Source organism: Prosopis cineraria, unplaced genomic scaffold (genome assembly GCF_029017545.1).
Source record: "Prosopis cineraria cultivar Desert tree isolate PC_DT_omini unplaced genomic scaffold, ASM2901754v1 PC10, whole genome shotgun sequence".
NCBI lineage: Eukaryota > Viridiplantae > Streptophyta > Magnoliopsida > Fabales > Fabaceae > Prosopis > Prosopis cineraria.
The window spans coordinates 23301604-23317239 of record NW_026555341.1 but is presented as its reverse complement, the minus strand read 5'-3'; the positions used below and the strand labels follow the sequence as shown (position 1 = coordinate 23317239).

General features: G+C 34.4%; 1 pseudogene; it reads left to right on the top strand.

Moving 5' to 3' along the window:
* The first annotated feature begins 6015 nt into the window (after window positions 1-6015).
* LOC129322498 (protein DUF642 L-GALACTONO-1,4-LACTONE-RESPONSIVE GENE 2-like) lies at window positions 6016-15014 on the top strand (annotated as a pseudogene).
* Window positions 15015-15636: the final 622 nt, after the last annotated feature.

The following is a 15636-nucleotide window of genomic DNA, read 5'->3' as shown; positions in this document are numbered from 1 at the left end:
AAAAGATAAGTATGGGACAATTTTGATAGGTCATATTTGTTACACACTTTTCTTAGGAATTTAGGACCACATTTCATAGTAAGAAACCCTGGAATGTATATTTTTGGTGTTAAGTTAGGGTTTTGGGACCTAGAGAGAAGTTATGCATGTTAGGGGTATTTTAGTCATTTTGTACTTTGTTGGTAAGTGAAGGTCAAATCTAGAATTTTATATGTGCATTGGTATTAGGTTTATTTAAGTCAAAATATTTAGTCTTAAAAGTTGCATTTGGACCTAGGGTTAAAAAGTCAACATTTTTGGTTGACTTGTCAATGTGGCTAATTTGACCTAATTTGTATGCATGCATGGCCACCTTATATTTCTCATGTGTGTTTATGAAGTTTTGAGTGGATTTTAAAGCCACATGCAAAAAGATATTAGGGTTTGAATAAATATTTTATCACACGTATAAATACCTTAGTCAAATTTCATGTTGTTGTCTTATGTGATCTTTTGCATGGAAGAGACCTGTGATTCAAGACTTGGCTTTGAACAAAAAAGAGCTTAATAGACAAAATTTCAGATCTGATTTGGCTTCATTAGGCTTGAATTTCAATGCAAATTAAGGGGCACATAAGGTTTACCATACACTTGCATATAAAGGACCAAGGTTGGCATTAAGTTGACTTGTCTTGCTCAAGAAAATTGCAAATCAGCTTGATGACTTTTAGAAGCATCCTTGGGCATGAATTCCTATGTTGAATGGGGAAACATAAGAGCTTAACATGTTCATGCACACATGAGATTGAAACAATTAATAAGAGCAACATTGAAATTATCACCCTAATTGACTTGCAACCTAGACTACATTTAACCTCACCTTGCCTAATCACTTATGTTTAGTTTTGTGGCAACTTACTGACCAAGTAGCTTATAGGAATTTTAGCCATAACACCTTTTAGATAGGTCTTTGATTAATTTTTAGATCATTTTTTAGATCATTCACCATATTTGCTTAGTTTTTAAGTTTCAAATTCATCAAATTCTCTCATTCTCTCTCTATACTATCACTCTCTCTCCTCCATATCTTTCATTCTAACTGTTCAAATCTCATAAAAATAAATTATTCTCTTCCTCTCATCTTCCTCTCCATAACCTAGAGCTTTCACAAGGATCAAACATCACTATCATTGGGTAATTTCAAGAGGAAGAATGGCTATGATTTTGGAGCTTTATCTTAGTGATCACTTGAATATGTAAGGCTAGGTTCTTGAAGGAGCTTTTATGTATAACATCCTAAATTTTTTAATCCTATATTTAGAGGTTAATTGAGGGTGAAGTGAAAGTTAGTATGGGATTAGAGATTCGAATGATTAATTGGTAATTTGACTTGTTTGTATGTTGTGTGAGCAGATATAGGTGATAGGAGTGCATTTTAGGTTGAAGCAAGTGCACATGGTGAGAATAAATCTTACTGTTCCACGCGTTGTGGCTTGTGCTGCATGTGCCGCGGTGCACGGACTAGAAAATCACTTCTTAAGTTATGAAATTGGGAGATTTTCATAAGTGAAAATTTAGAAACACATGAAATAGAGAGAGGAGAAGAGCTAAGGAGCTAAGTCAAGTTATTTTAGAGTGGTGGAAGGTGATTTGGATCGGTAACTTGCCACGTAAGCTACATATAACTCTTACCTTTCATTCTACACAAATGTCTCTAAAAATGAGTTATAGAAAAATTAAATTGGTGGAATTTGAGGGGTTTGATTCTTGTTTAATAGTAATAAAAAGGTTTTTGGAAGTTAAATTAGAGCTTTGCAACTAGTTTAAAGCTGAACGGTAGAACTTTAAACCCACAGGCTCAATTTTAACCTTTAGAGAGAGAAAGTTAGGGCTAAAATCTATCTTAAGTGAAATAAGACCTATTGAGGTGATGTAAAGTAGTAACTGGGTAGTCATAGACTTATAATAGGTAAATGAAAAAGAGTTTACAGATGAATATAGACCTAAGTAGTAAAAATGAGTTTTTGGTCAAAATGGACCAAATGACTAAAATGTGCCAAATATGTTAAGATTAGCATATTGGATGCACGAGTAGAGAAAGGAAGCTTGAGATAAGCTTATGTGATAGTTAAAATCCATCGGTAACATTTCTAGTGACAAAAAGGTTGAGGTAACTGAATAACTTTTTTCGTTTGAATGTTTATTGTAACTGTATATTAGTATGCTATGTAGTGCATGAAACAATTTCAAACTAAACATGTTTTATAGCATTGAGTGATTGTTATGTGTGAAATAAATTTTGGTTGAAATAAGCATGGAAATATGTGTTTTGTAATGTAAAGTATGATTTACATATATTATGTAAGAAAGTGTAAAACAGTAAATGGGAACCTTAAATGGTTTGGGAAAGCATGATCATAGGGGTAGGAGTTCACTTAGGTGTAAGAGATGATAAAGGCCATATGGCAAGGTTTCCTTTGTACCTGGTAGGGTGTGGTGTTAGAAAAAATTCTCCCTAGTGCCTTGAAAGGTGAGATATTGGAGAAGATCTCCTTAGTGCCTATTAAGATATGGTGTTGGAGATGAGAGACTCCTTAGTGTTCTTGTGATATTGTGTTGGAGTCAACGACATCCCATTGTGTGTATTAGGAGAAACCATAGTCTGTATTGTGTGTTAGAACATCTTTAGTCAGGTGATTTTACCACTGTAAGTGAGCTTAAGACTAATGAGAGTGTACATTAGTCTAAGATGAGCCTATGATTTTGTGTCGGAGTGATTTGGAGGTTCAGTTGGTAAAGATCATGCTAGTATGTTATGAGATATGATGAAATTTCTTGAGATAACATGGAATCATTTGTGATTGAGGAAAAGTTGAGAAACGAAATGAGATATGTGATATAAATGCTATTTTATGAGGTTTTAATGATATACTATGTTTACTTTTATATTGTTGCATGTGATAGTCAATAGGAATGAGTTATTTTGTCATTAAGATTTTTATCTCACCCTCATGTTTACATGTTTACAGAACCAAGAAGTGATCAGGGTAAAGAAAGAGAGTCTAGACCATCTTGAGTGTGAAGTTGTGTACTCTGAGGTTGTGTGATGAACTGAACTGAGATTGTATATATAAGTGTATATGAGTTATTTTGTCATTAAGATTTTTATCTCACCCTCATGTTTACATGTTTACAGAACTAAGAAGTGATCAAGGTAAAGAAAGAGAGTCTGGACCATCTTGAGTGTGAAGTCGTGTACTCTGAGGTTGTGTGATGAATTGAACTGAGATTGTATATATAAGTGTATATGAGTTACCATAGGGTTGGATGCATGTATTGAATCGAGATTTTATGAAATCAAGCCCAATTATGTGTATATGTGTTGTTTGAAACAAAAGGGCTATGATTTAAGTATATTTAGTAAAAATGATTTTGTGTTGGTGAATCTTAAGACAAGAGATAAATTATGATGAAATGAGTAATTTGGGACTAAGATTGTATTATGAATATGATTGTATATGTATGGGTTGAGAAATAGGTAAGTGGGCTAAGTTATATCAAGAAATGTAAAGTATATGAAGTTAGTGAATTATGAAAATTAGCCATAAAAGGTTTAAATTTTGATATATGAGTATGACTGTGATTAATTGAGGTCAATCAGGTGTATTTGATCATTTTGGACTTAGTTTAAGGCTTAGTGAGGTCTAATGAGAGAAAGAGATCGATTTGAGCGCTTGGGTGTGTAAATTTTTTTTTAAAATAACTCTTTACACCCAGGTATGTAAATTTTAATCATACCATTAGATCGTGTCCAAACCTATTTCATTAGTTAGTATACGAGCTAAGCTTTTTGTGGGCGCTTGAATCATTCCAATTGAATGTCGAATGTGAAAACAGTGCACACTAGAAATTCATCATTTTTGACAGCAAAAAATCGGATAAGCACTCACGATGCATGTGACACACGCCGCAGTGCACGGCACAGAAAGGGTAAGTGTGTGGCTCTACGCCATATGTCGCGGCACACAGACTGCACGCCATGGTGCACGACCCAGACCATAGTTTTATTTTGTGATGAAATGCATGTAATTGAGATAGGAATGCTGGTGGGTTATGTCTATTATAAAATTGAGGAGTGTATAATTTACTTCCGCTGGGTATTTCTTTGATTGTATTGTGAATTGATTGATTTTACAAAATAAGTCTTTCGACCGAAGCTTTTGAAATGAAATTTGTTTATTGTAATTAATGTGAGGTAGTGGTAGTACCATAATTTTCTTTTATATTGAGTGAATATAAGAGGAGGTTACACTATGTGAAGGAGGAAGCCTTGAGTTTGTATTATTTTCTAGTTAGATTTAAATTTCTCTCTCTACTTTTCTCTCTCTAGAATTACAAATTTGTATTGCACTTTGAACTTGAAATTTTAAGTGATGATTCATATGATTGAGAGATGCTTGTTGCAACTTGAGTTTCTTTATGTTGACACATGAATTTTGGACTCTCCATGCTAGTCCATAATTTTGGTTAGCTTGATGAGATTAACATGTCTTCTTGCTTGTCTAAATCTTGCCAACTTGAATGCAAGTGAATATTTTCATGTATCATAATCTTAAGCATGCTAATTTCCTTAAAATGTGCTTGACCTAATTGACTCATGCTTATAACACTTTGGTTGGGCCTCTTGCTAGCTAGGCTTTGGCTCACTCTAAGACCATAATCTTAGATTAGGGTTGGTTAAGGTGTTACGTAAGTCTTAGTTAATATAACTAAGTGACTAAAACCTAAGAGAAGAGAGAGGAGACTAAACTAGCTAGGTTGTAATATAACAAGAATAGGTGGCCAAATTCACATAGGAGTTCCTAGTTCTTAATAGGTTTATACTCACCTACTTCATTCACTCTAGAATTAGGTTTATTTGCTTAATTAGTTTTAAGTCCAAATTTGTTCCAAACACCCCCTAACTTATAGCACAATTTAAACTAGCTTGTCCAATTAAGCAGTGGTGGAGCTAGGATCCTGGGTCAGAGGGGGCGGAGTCAAGACTTTAGTACAAGAAAAACTTTCTATTTCTTCCAAATTCATAATTTCTATTTCTTCCTTTTTCTTTATCTTTGTTTCGTAATTCAAATTTCAATTGCAAATTGTCAAGTGTAGCATGCTAGCGAAAAGCACTCAATGAGTTTACTCATGAATCTTCAATCTTCTTCTCTGTTCTCTTTCTCTTGATTAGTCCTTGACAAGTATTCTCAAGATGAGGACGATATAGGTCTAGTTTTGTCAAATTAATTTTTTTTCTTTTATTTTTTAAAGGATTAATATATAATATTGATATTTAAGTATAGTGAAATCATGGGTTAACATTCACTAGGCTTTGAGTTAAAAAAACTAAATTTTAAATACGGGCTAAATATAAGATTAAAATGGGTCTAAAGTTTAAAATATTAAAATAAGAAGGCTATAAAGTATAAAAAAGAGGGGGAGCAAAGTGCAAAATATTAAAATACATACCCCATATATGTTATTTTCCCCAACTGAGAAGGGGCATATGCCCCCTTCAACAACTCATGGCTCCGCCATTGCAACGAAGCCTCCTTATAAAAGAATGATCTAGGTTCACACTAGTACTACATTATCATAGCTTGGTATTATTTTGCTAGGGTAGTCACAACTCTAGTCAATTGTCATCCAAAATTATATATATATATATATATATATATGCGTGATATATTTTGTGTGCTAAGTGATTTGAACTTTTAAAAATAGGTTTCAAATTTTTCTTAGTTGGGATCCTAACCTTCTTAAAAGAGATCTTAACCCTCTTAAAAGATTTTATTTGATATTTTAAGTGTATCAGTATTAACTTGTAATGTTTGAAAGGGCATTACACTCACAACTTTGATATTGATAAGTACTTGAGTAATACAAGAGACTGCTGGAGCTAAACATAAACTACTCCTTAAAAGTGATCAAAGCCTTCTATGCTAGCTTTAGCTGGGATAGATCAAAGAAAATGTACAAAGCTCAAGTGAGGGGATGTCCTTGCACTTCACTGCTAAGAGCTTGGGACATATTCTGGGCATAAAGGCTGAAGGAGTAGAGCTACAAGAATTTGATCAAGCTACTCAGAAAAATGCTCTAAAGTTCTACTCTATGGAAGAGAAATATAAAACTATCATGATGACTGAGGAAGTGCTTAAAGAAGCCCTGAAGCTTGGTTTCTCATTCAAGCTTACAAACTTCCCATTTAAGCATCGTAAGTTGGCTTATATAACATCCTAAATTTTTTAATCCTATGATTATCCCTTAATTAGGGGTAAAGTGGTAATAATCAAAGGAATAGAGATTTGGATGATAGATTGATGAATCATACCTTTGGGATGTTGTGTGGACAGATATGAGTGGAAAGATCACATTTTAGGTCAAAGCAAGTGTGCGTGGTAAGAATTCTTCTCACCATACCACGTGCCGTGGCCAGTGTTACATGTGCCATGACACATGGACCAAAAAATGACCTTAGAAGTTGTGAAATTTGGGTGAAGTTCAAAGAGAGAAATTAGAAAACATGAAAGGGAGAAGAGGAGAAGGGCTTGGTTGATAGGGCAAGCTATTTTGAAGCTGTGGAAGGCACTTTTGATCAGTAGCTTATTAGGTAAGCTATGTATAACTCTTACCCTCCATTCTACCCAAATTTCTTTGAATATGAGTTATAAAGAAATTGAATTGGTGAAATTTAAGAGGTTTGGTTCTTACCCAATGGTAATAAAAAGGTTCTAAAGAGTTAAATTAGAGTTTTGTGATTGGTTTAGAGTTAAACAATAGAGCTTTCAATCTGTAAGCTCAATTTGGCCATAATTCATTGAGATTTTAGGGTGAAAATTGTGTTTGAGTAAAACAAGACCAGTTAAAGTGATGTAAAATAGTAATCGGGTAATAATAGACCTAGAACGATAAATAGAAAAGAAAAAATGGCTAAATATAGCCATAAGTAGTAATTATATGCTTTTGGTCAAATTGGACCAATTGATTAAATTGTGCCAATTGTTTTTACATTGGCATATCATGCGTGTGAATAGAGAAAGGAAGCTTATGATGAAATGTTGTGGTAGTTGAAATCCATGGGTAACCTTTCTAATAACAGAAGGGTTGAGGTAACCGAATAAATTTCCCTATTCAACTATTTATTATAACTGTGTGTGAATAAGCTATTTTGTGCATGAAAAGGGTTTTAAACTAAGCATGATTTATGGCATATTGTGAATGTTGTATGAAATGGCTTTTGATTAAATCAAAAGGGTTAAAAAATGTGATTTCATATGTTATATATATCAATGTGTATGATAGTGACTTGGAACCTATGATTGTTTGGAAAGCATGATCATAAGGGTAAGAGTTCACCCATATAGAGTATGGTGAAAGACCATATGATATATTCTCTTTAGTGCCTGATAGGGTGTGGTGTTGGAGAACTATACCTCCTTAGTTCCTTTTAAGGTTCAATGTTGGAGATTATCTCTTTAGTGCCTATTAAGGTACGGTGTTGGAGATTTGGACTCCTTAATGTCTATGTTTTACAGTGTTAGAGTCAATGACACCCTATTATGTGTATTGGAGGAAACTATAGTTCGAAAGTGAGATAGAATACCTTTGGTTAGGTGATTCTATCACTGAAGGTGAGTTCAAGGTTGATGAGATTGTATATTAGTCTAAGGCGAACTTATGGTTTCAAATTAGGGTGATTTGAAGGTTCGATCGGTAATGATCATGCTTATATTAAAAAAGTAGTGAAAAGCAGTGAAACATTGGAATATGCTATATTGATGATATTTGAAATGAGATATGTTGAATATGCTATGTTAAAAGATATATCATGCTGGACTTTTATATAGTTGCATGTGATAGTCAATAGGAGTAATTTATTCCATTACTAAGATTTTTTATCTCACCCTCGTGATTACATTTTTACAAGATAAAGTAGAGATTAGGGCAAGGAAAAAGAGTCTGGACCAATATAGTAGTGTCATGGTCATTGAGAAGCTCTGAGTTTGTGTAATGAACTATTTTAGTGTGAATTCCGTATATATGAGTTGTCATAGGATTGCATGAATGATTTAAATGGTTATAAATTTTTGAATGAAGAAGTTGTAATGAATGTTGTGAGTTTTGGTGAATCTTAGCCCATGTGTGAACAATATTATATCAGCGTAATAGCCTTTTATTTATTTTCAAATCACGAGATCCCAACTTCTTTAAATATATATTCAAATAAGAGGGCTAATGAAAGTGTAGTACACAATTCAAGACTTAAAAGGCACAATATCTCTACCTTCAAAAGGGCCATGCACCACGGCTTGTACCACATACGCCATGGCATGGCACACCGCGCATCGTAACACATATGATAGCAAAATCTATTGCCATATAGCAGTTTAACAAGCGAACTTTTGCCACATACTATTTCCACATTTGACATTTGATTAGAGTAATTCATGTGTCCCCACGAAACTTACAACATATACTAGCTAATGGAATAAGTTTGGACTTGATCTGACGATCCGATCTAAAATTGGAGACCTGGGTGCAAAAAGTTACTTTTCTTTCAAAAACTTACATCTCTCACTCCTTGTCCTATTAGACCACTTCGGGCCTTGAACCAAGTGTAAAAAGGATCTTGAGACTACTAATCACATATATCATGTCATTTACTCAAATTAACCTCTCAACGCCATATTATACACTTATATACTTATAAGGCACAATATATACAACACATTCACATATATACAATTAGATTTGTTTTACTTTCAACCCTCTGACTCTTACATATGGGTTTCCGCCTCACTATATGGTTGAGAATCACAAATATACTCGACTCTTCTAAATAGGACTCTGCCTTACTATTTGTGTCAAGTTCTCACATACACAATTCACAATCAATTAACCTCAATTTTCACATATAGCACATAAACACAAGGGGAATAATTTACATAACAACACAAACTTGCTTGATTAGCATCTAAGCCTACCTACATAACCTCCACTAAGGCATCCTCAGTGAGATGTGACATCATATACATATATATACAAGAAGGTTTCACAACACCATCCATATACATACTTACTCATGCATCCTAGTGGGTAACTCAAACTCTATATACAACTTTATACATTCATTTGTACATATGGTAGTCATATCATTATCAAATGAGGCTACTCTTTCCTCACTTCCTTTCTCGGCCTTTTCATGCTCTCTTCACCTGTGTTCAAAAGTAATGGAGTGAGACATACGTCCCAATAACTCAGTGGTAATCTCAATTACCGGTTAGTAAGCAAAATCATAAATAATAGATAAAGTAGCACGTGTTTCAATAAAAGAAATATCATATGCATATACAAAATTCATTCTCATGCATTTCTGGTTCTACTCAATGAAGTAATCTCTATGCTCAGATTAGGACTTCCAGTCATGTGGAATAGAGCCCACTATACCTCTACTCGGACTAGGTAATCCTCTTTTTGTGTGGGTGGTCTTTTAGGTCCATCATAGAGGAGTTAAGCTCTATATTCTGGATTATCAACACTTCCTAGCCTTCTATAGAGTAGGATCACAACCCCTTACCCTAGTCTAAGGTAACCTCGTGGATCATTCCATATCTTAGGTCCGTTGTCGCTGTAACATCCTAAAACTTCAAATCTAGAAAATTTGATTAATTAAGGGATAAATTAGTTAAAAATATGATTAATTTATTTAATTATTTTTTGGGTTGCTAATTGGATTTTTAGGTCATATTTGGCTCTAAATTGAGATAGGATGAAAGTTGGATCAAGTTGGGTGGCATTGGGGGTAGCAAAATCAGCATTTTGCTCGCTGCATTGTGAGCCGCGACTTGCGTGGCTTGTGCTGCGGCACATGGCATAGTAGAAAACTTGAAATTTTAAAAATGATCAAAAATTAACAGATTTTGAGATTGAAAACATAAAGCACGAAAGGGGCAACTTTGGGCACTGCTAGGGCATCATTTTGGGAGAATTTTGAAGATAAATTGAGCCTTCAAACTCTTGAGTCAGTTTCCTACCCTTCTCCTCTACTATTCATCTCATTTTCCATAAGATTTGGAAGAGTGAGAATTTGGTCTGATTGGATTAAACCATGAGTCAATGTTTTGAAGGTTTCTATTAACTCTAAAAGTTTAATTTAGGTTTATTGATCTTGGATATGTGGTAATATGAAGCTACTTTGTTGTTTAGTAGAAGTTGGATCAAGCCCTAACTTGATCATGGGATTTTGAGGTGTGATAAGTTAAGATATTGAGTTTTATATTGTGATAGAGTTAGAAGGAGACTTGAAGGGATGATGTGAACAAATTCTAATCTTGACAAGTCTATTTGTTGAGAATTTGAGTGAGAAGTGGGAGAATTGGGAGGTTATTGATAGTTAATAGTGCTTGTGTTAATTGAAAATTAACATATAGTACTTGTTGTAGATTGTGGTGTGAGAAGACTTACCTTGACACAAGAAGAAATTTAGTACCATGAGTAACCCTTTTAGTAACAAAAGGGTTGAGGTAACTAGATAATTTGCATTATTTATTATCTTGTATAAGTTATTTTTAAGTTGCTTTTCTATGAATTGTTGAGTATATATGTATAAATTCTTTAAAGGTTAACTATTTTAGAAAATGAATGGAGTATTGCTTTGTGAAATTTTATATTTTTGAAATAAAAGGTAAGATTTTGTTATATTTGTTTGGAAAGTTAATTATGCATGGTCAAGTGGAGATATGTAGTGAAATATGGCATATTAGAGGATGAGAAGTTACCCTAGTAGAGATAGTGAAGATTAGGTCCATATGGCATTGTTGGCACCTCGGGACGTCAGGTGCAGCACTTACTCTCCTTAGTGCCCGAAAATGGGTGTGGTGTTGGAGACTTACTCTCCTTAGTACCCAAAAGGGTGTGGAGTTGGAGACTATGCTCCTTAGCATCCGTAGGATGCGATGTTAGAGTAATGACACCCCAATTACTTATAATGGGGGAACCAGTAGTCCAGAAGTGGTTTAGGACACCTTAGTCAGGTAGTCCTACCATGAATGGTGAACTTGAGGATCATACATATGGTTTGATTCTATGAAATAGCCTACTGGTTTGGTCGGAGTATTAAAGGATCAGATGGTTAGGGATCATGCATGCAATTTGTGGTGATCTTATATGATGTGATTATATTATTTATTTTAATGCTTGTTTATAACTTGGCTTGTTAATCAATAATGTAGATTATCTTAGTTATAGAGATTTTTATCTCACCCCGTGGTTACCATTTTACAGGTTCTACAGCTGAGATTGAGCAAGGGAAGGAATTGAGCAAGGATTTGTAGATTTGCTACATCAAATAATAATGCTCAATTTTGATTTGAGTGGTGTACATAAACTTATTATATGATATTATATGTTGCCAACTAAGAATGCATATCATTGTGATTGGTTGCACTTGTTTCATACTATGTTGTTTTGTATTTTAGCCCAATATTGTATATGATGTGAATATGTGAGAATTTTTGTGGTGATGGGATAAAATGATAATATAAGTGCAACGAATGTTTTATCTATATGGTGATAATGTATTTGTAGTGTATTATGTGGCAATAGAGGCCAAATAGTTTATATTGTGTTGTTTTAGTATTTTAGCCATATTGGGTAAAATAGCCATTGAGTGGCTAAATTTTGTGTGTTTGATATGTTTTTGTGTGTTTGATTGGTCATTCAAGTGTATTTTGATCCATTGGACTTGGTTCAAGCCTTCCAATGGGTTAATGGTATAAGTTATGAGTTTTGAGTATTTGAATACTTGAAAATCTCTTTAAAAACTGACTTTTGCATCTAAGTGTCTAAATTTCTCATATGGTGTTAGATTGTAACGAAACTTGTTCCATTAGTTAGCTTATTGAATAAGCTTCGTGTGGGTGCTTGAATCACTCCAATCGGACATCGGATGCGAAAATGATGCTTATTCAAAGTTCATCCAGAAAAGCTGTCATGACAACATTGCTGTTATGGACACGTGCGCTATGACGCATTTCACACAAGCCACAGCACACAGTACAGCAAGCGAACTTGACTTTCTGTGCCACATGCCGTGGCACATGGACCAAAACACTCAAAAATGACATTTTTGGCCCTATTTTGAAGTGTTTTGCTTCCCAAAACTTTTCCATGCTTCCAATACCTTTATAAATCATTAAGTTTGAGCTCAAACTATCAATTTAAAGAATTTTTATGGGATCCCAAATATTCCTCAATTATTTTTAAAAGATTATTAGTTTTAACCCTTATATATATAATGTGAAATTAGGAGCAAATCCTTGCTCCTAATTATGATTGTTTGTTGTGATTGTGTAGTGAATTTTGGTAATGTCAAGGTGGACATTACAGTGGCAGAGTCAAGCTCTATGCTCTAGATCATCAACATTCTCCTAGGTCTGTCTTGGCAGAGTCAAACTCTATGCTTTGGATCATCAAGACTTCCTGGACCTCCTCATAATAAGGCCGTGTCCCCTAACCATAATCTAGGGTATGCTTCACGAATGCGATGCATGGCCATACACATGCCACCTCAAATTCATTTCAATTAATATTCACACACCCACATGTATATTCTTTCACAATGCTGCTACTCTTTCAGTTCATAACACAATGCATGTTGTTATATAAAAATACTTGTAAACAATTTCACAAACAAACAAATAAAAAGGTTACTCCATTTATCTTTAACCCTTGCTACTAAGGATTACCAATCACTATGTATACCCAATCTTATAGATTCCACGAGCAATGTCACAATTGCTCAATCGACACAACACAATATCCCACAATCAATTCTTAACACTTAGTACAAGCATTGATTTTGCTAAACCGAATCCCATAACACATAAAATGGTCCAATTAACATCTTATGAATACATTTATCTACTATCTATAGTTATTGGCCCAATAGGTTATTCAAATAACCATAACAACTTCCTAACTCATTTATTCAACCAATTTTCACCATTTAACCTAACTTTTAGGCTATTTTGAGCTTGAATCCTTAAAACTTAACTATTCAACTCCATACTAGTCACAAAACCTTAGTTCTGTATTTGATAACCCGTTTTTTACACTTCATTTAGATTATAACACCTCAAAACTTTATGATTCAATTTCTTAACTGATGAAATTCAATGAAAATGGATAGAAATGAAGTGTAGGGCTATTACTTACTTGACAAGTCATTAATCAAAGCTAACTCCCAATCTCCTAATATTGCTTGCCCTAGCAGACTTAAACCTCTTCTCTTGTCCAAACACATTTTCCCTTCGTTCTCTTTCTGTTTTCACTATCTGACTTAGCCTTTAAGGAAAAATTCTACACCATGTACTGTGGCACATGGCACGGTGAGAAAAACTCTTACTTGTGCTGCACATTCTACCCCAGATTGTCGTTTTACCCTTTAATTCTATCAATACAACATTCAAACAACACAAAACACCATCTCAACATCCAAATCACAATCAATCCATTAATTAGTAATTCACCCCTAATTAGCAACTAATTCTTAAGATTGAAATTTAGGATGTTACAAAACCCTAACCATAAACTTAAGAAAATGGAGTAGGTAAGAGAGGGGAAGGATTATAAAACTTACCCTTAGGAGTTACTAGCTCCAAAATGATCCAATCTCCCTCTAAAAGTAAGCCCTAGCAGAGCTCCCTAATGCTTCTTGTGTTTCCTCTCTTTTCTTTCTCTTTCTTCTCATCAAATCATGCCTTATTTCTACCAAAAAAAAGGTTGTGCATTGCGGCACATGCCCTTTATACCATGGCAAATAGCACAAAAAAGGGCTTCTTCTCGCTATGTAATGCACTGTGGCTTGTGCAACTCATGCTGTGGTGCATGATACAACATGAGAACCCTTGAATTTTCCCCTACCCTTTGAAGCCTGATTACCTCACTTTTACTTCAAACTTAATCCTCAAACTGCAACGATATGCCACTAAAGTCTTTAGCCCTCTCCTTCTATCATTTAACTCCATTTAAAGTAATGGAATAAAAAATAAAAGAATTATTTATTTTAAGATTAATATGTAATTTAAACTTTATTCTTGTAATTGATACATTTTAAATCTTGAACAATTAAAGTTAATCCATCCTCACCTATCAGTAATTTGAAACTAATGGTGGTTACTTTTTAAACATAGTAGGGCCCACGACATTCTCAACAGCTTTGGTTTTCTCCTTCCTCCCTCCGTCCATCTCTTTCCGCCCTCTCTTACTTTAAGACAACCAAGACCGAAGCAGAAGAAGATGTCGTCTTCATGTGCTCGACCAATGCTACAAAGATATCCAATCTTCTAGCCGTAGAGTGGGTGTGTGTGTGTGTGAGCTCTTTATCGTTCAATAATGAGGTGAAGTCATTGATCAATGTAAGATGTTAATATTCTGTAGAAAATATACTGAAGAATGATGCGTTTGAAGAAGAACCGTTCGTGTTCCCCAACAATTATCCCACCCAACATTGAAGACAACCATACACGCCGTTGCCTGCGTGGATGGAGGAGTCTCTAAAGGCCGTGAAAAACGGACTCTGATCATTTCTCAGTTCCTCGAGAAGACTCGGGGGGTTGGTCGCTTGCAATGGGAGTGCTATAGCTCAGGTGAAAAGAATCGTCTCTGGCAAAACCTACGTGCTTTCATTTCCAATGGGAGACACTAACAATGCATGCGAAGGATCTCTCATTGTTGAAGCTATTGCAGGCAAGGACACCATAAAAGTGTCGTATGAATCGAAAGGAAAGGGAGGGTTTAAACGTGTGGTCCTTAAGTTTGTGGCTGTTAGCCCCAGAACTCGCGTGATGCTCCTCTGCACATTCTACACTATGAGAAGCAATGACTACTCTTCCTTGTGTGGGCCAGTAAGTGACTGTGTTAAGCTCTTGAGTATTGACAAACCATTACAAATGGATCAAGTTCATTATCATAATAGTTATTATAAGCCTTAATTACTAGCCACGTATAATTAATGTTTTATTAAACAGAGAATGGCATCAGTGTCATCTTGATTTTATACGTTGCAAATAAGAGCGTGCACTATACAATATAGTCTGTATGGAATAGCGTGATTGAAACTGCAAAATGCGCCGTTCTTCTTGAAGATGATTTCTTCTACTTCAGTAGTGGTTTTCTCAGAGTAAGAGAGGGGAGAGAGAGAGATGGAGAAAGAGGGAGGGTGGAGAGAGCAAGAGAAGCATAGAAAATGTTGTGGACCCTATTATGTTTAAAAAGTAACTACCATTAGTTTTAAATTAATTGTAGCGGCAAAGATGCATTGATTTTAATTATTTAAAATTCAAAATCTGCCAGTGAAAAGCATAAGACTCAAACCACCCTTAAACTTATAGTTTAAGATTCAAATTATATATTAACCCTTTATTTTATTAACATAATTATTACTAATGAAAACATAATGTTTTCCTTTTTCCCCCTTAGTTTTATAGAACAAAATATAACAAAACATCAAAAGGATGTCATTGTTTATTAATTTTTAAAAACAACTTTTAACTCTTTTCACAACAAATAATAGAAAACACTTTTTTAAATAAAATTTTATTTTCAAAAAACAAA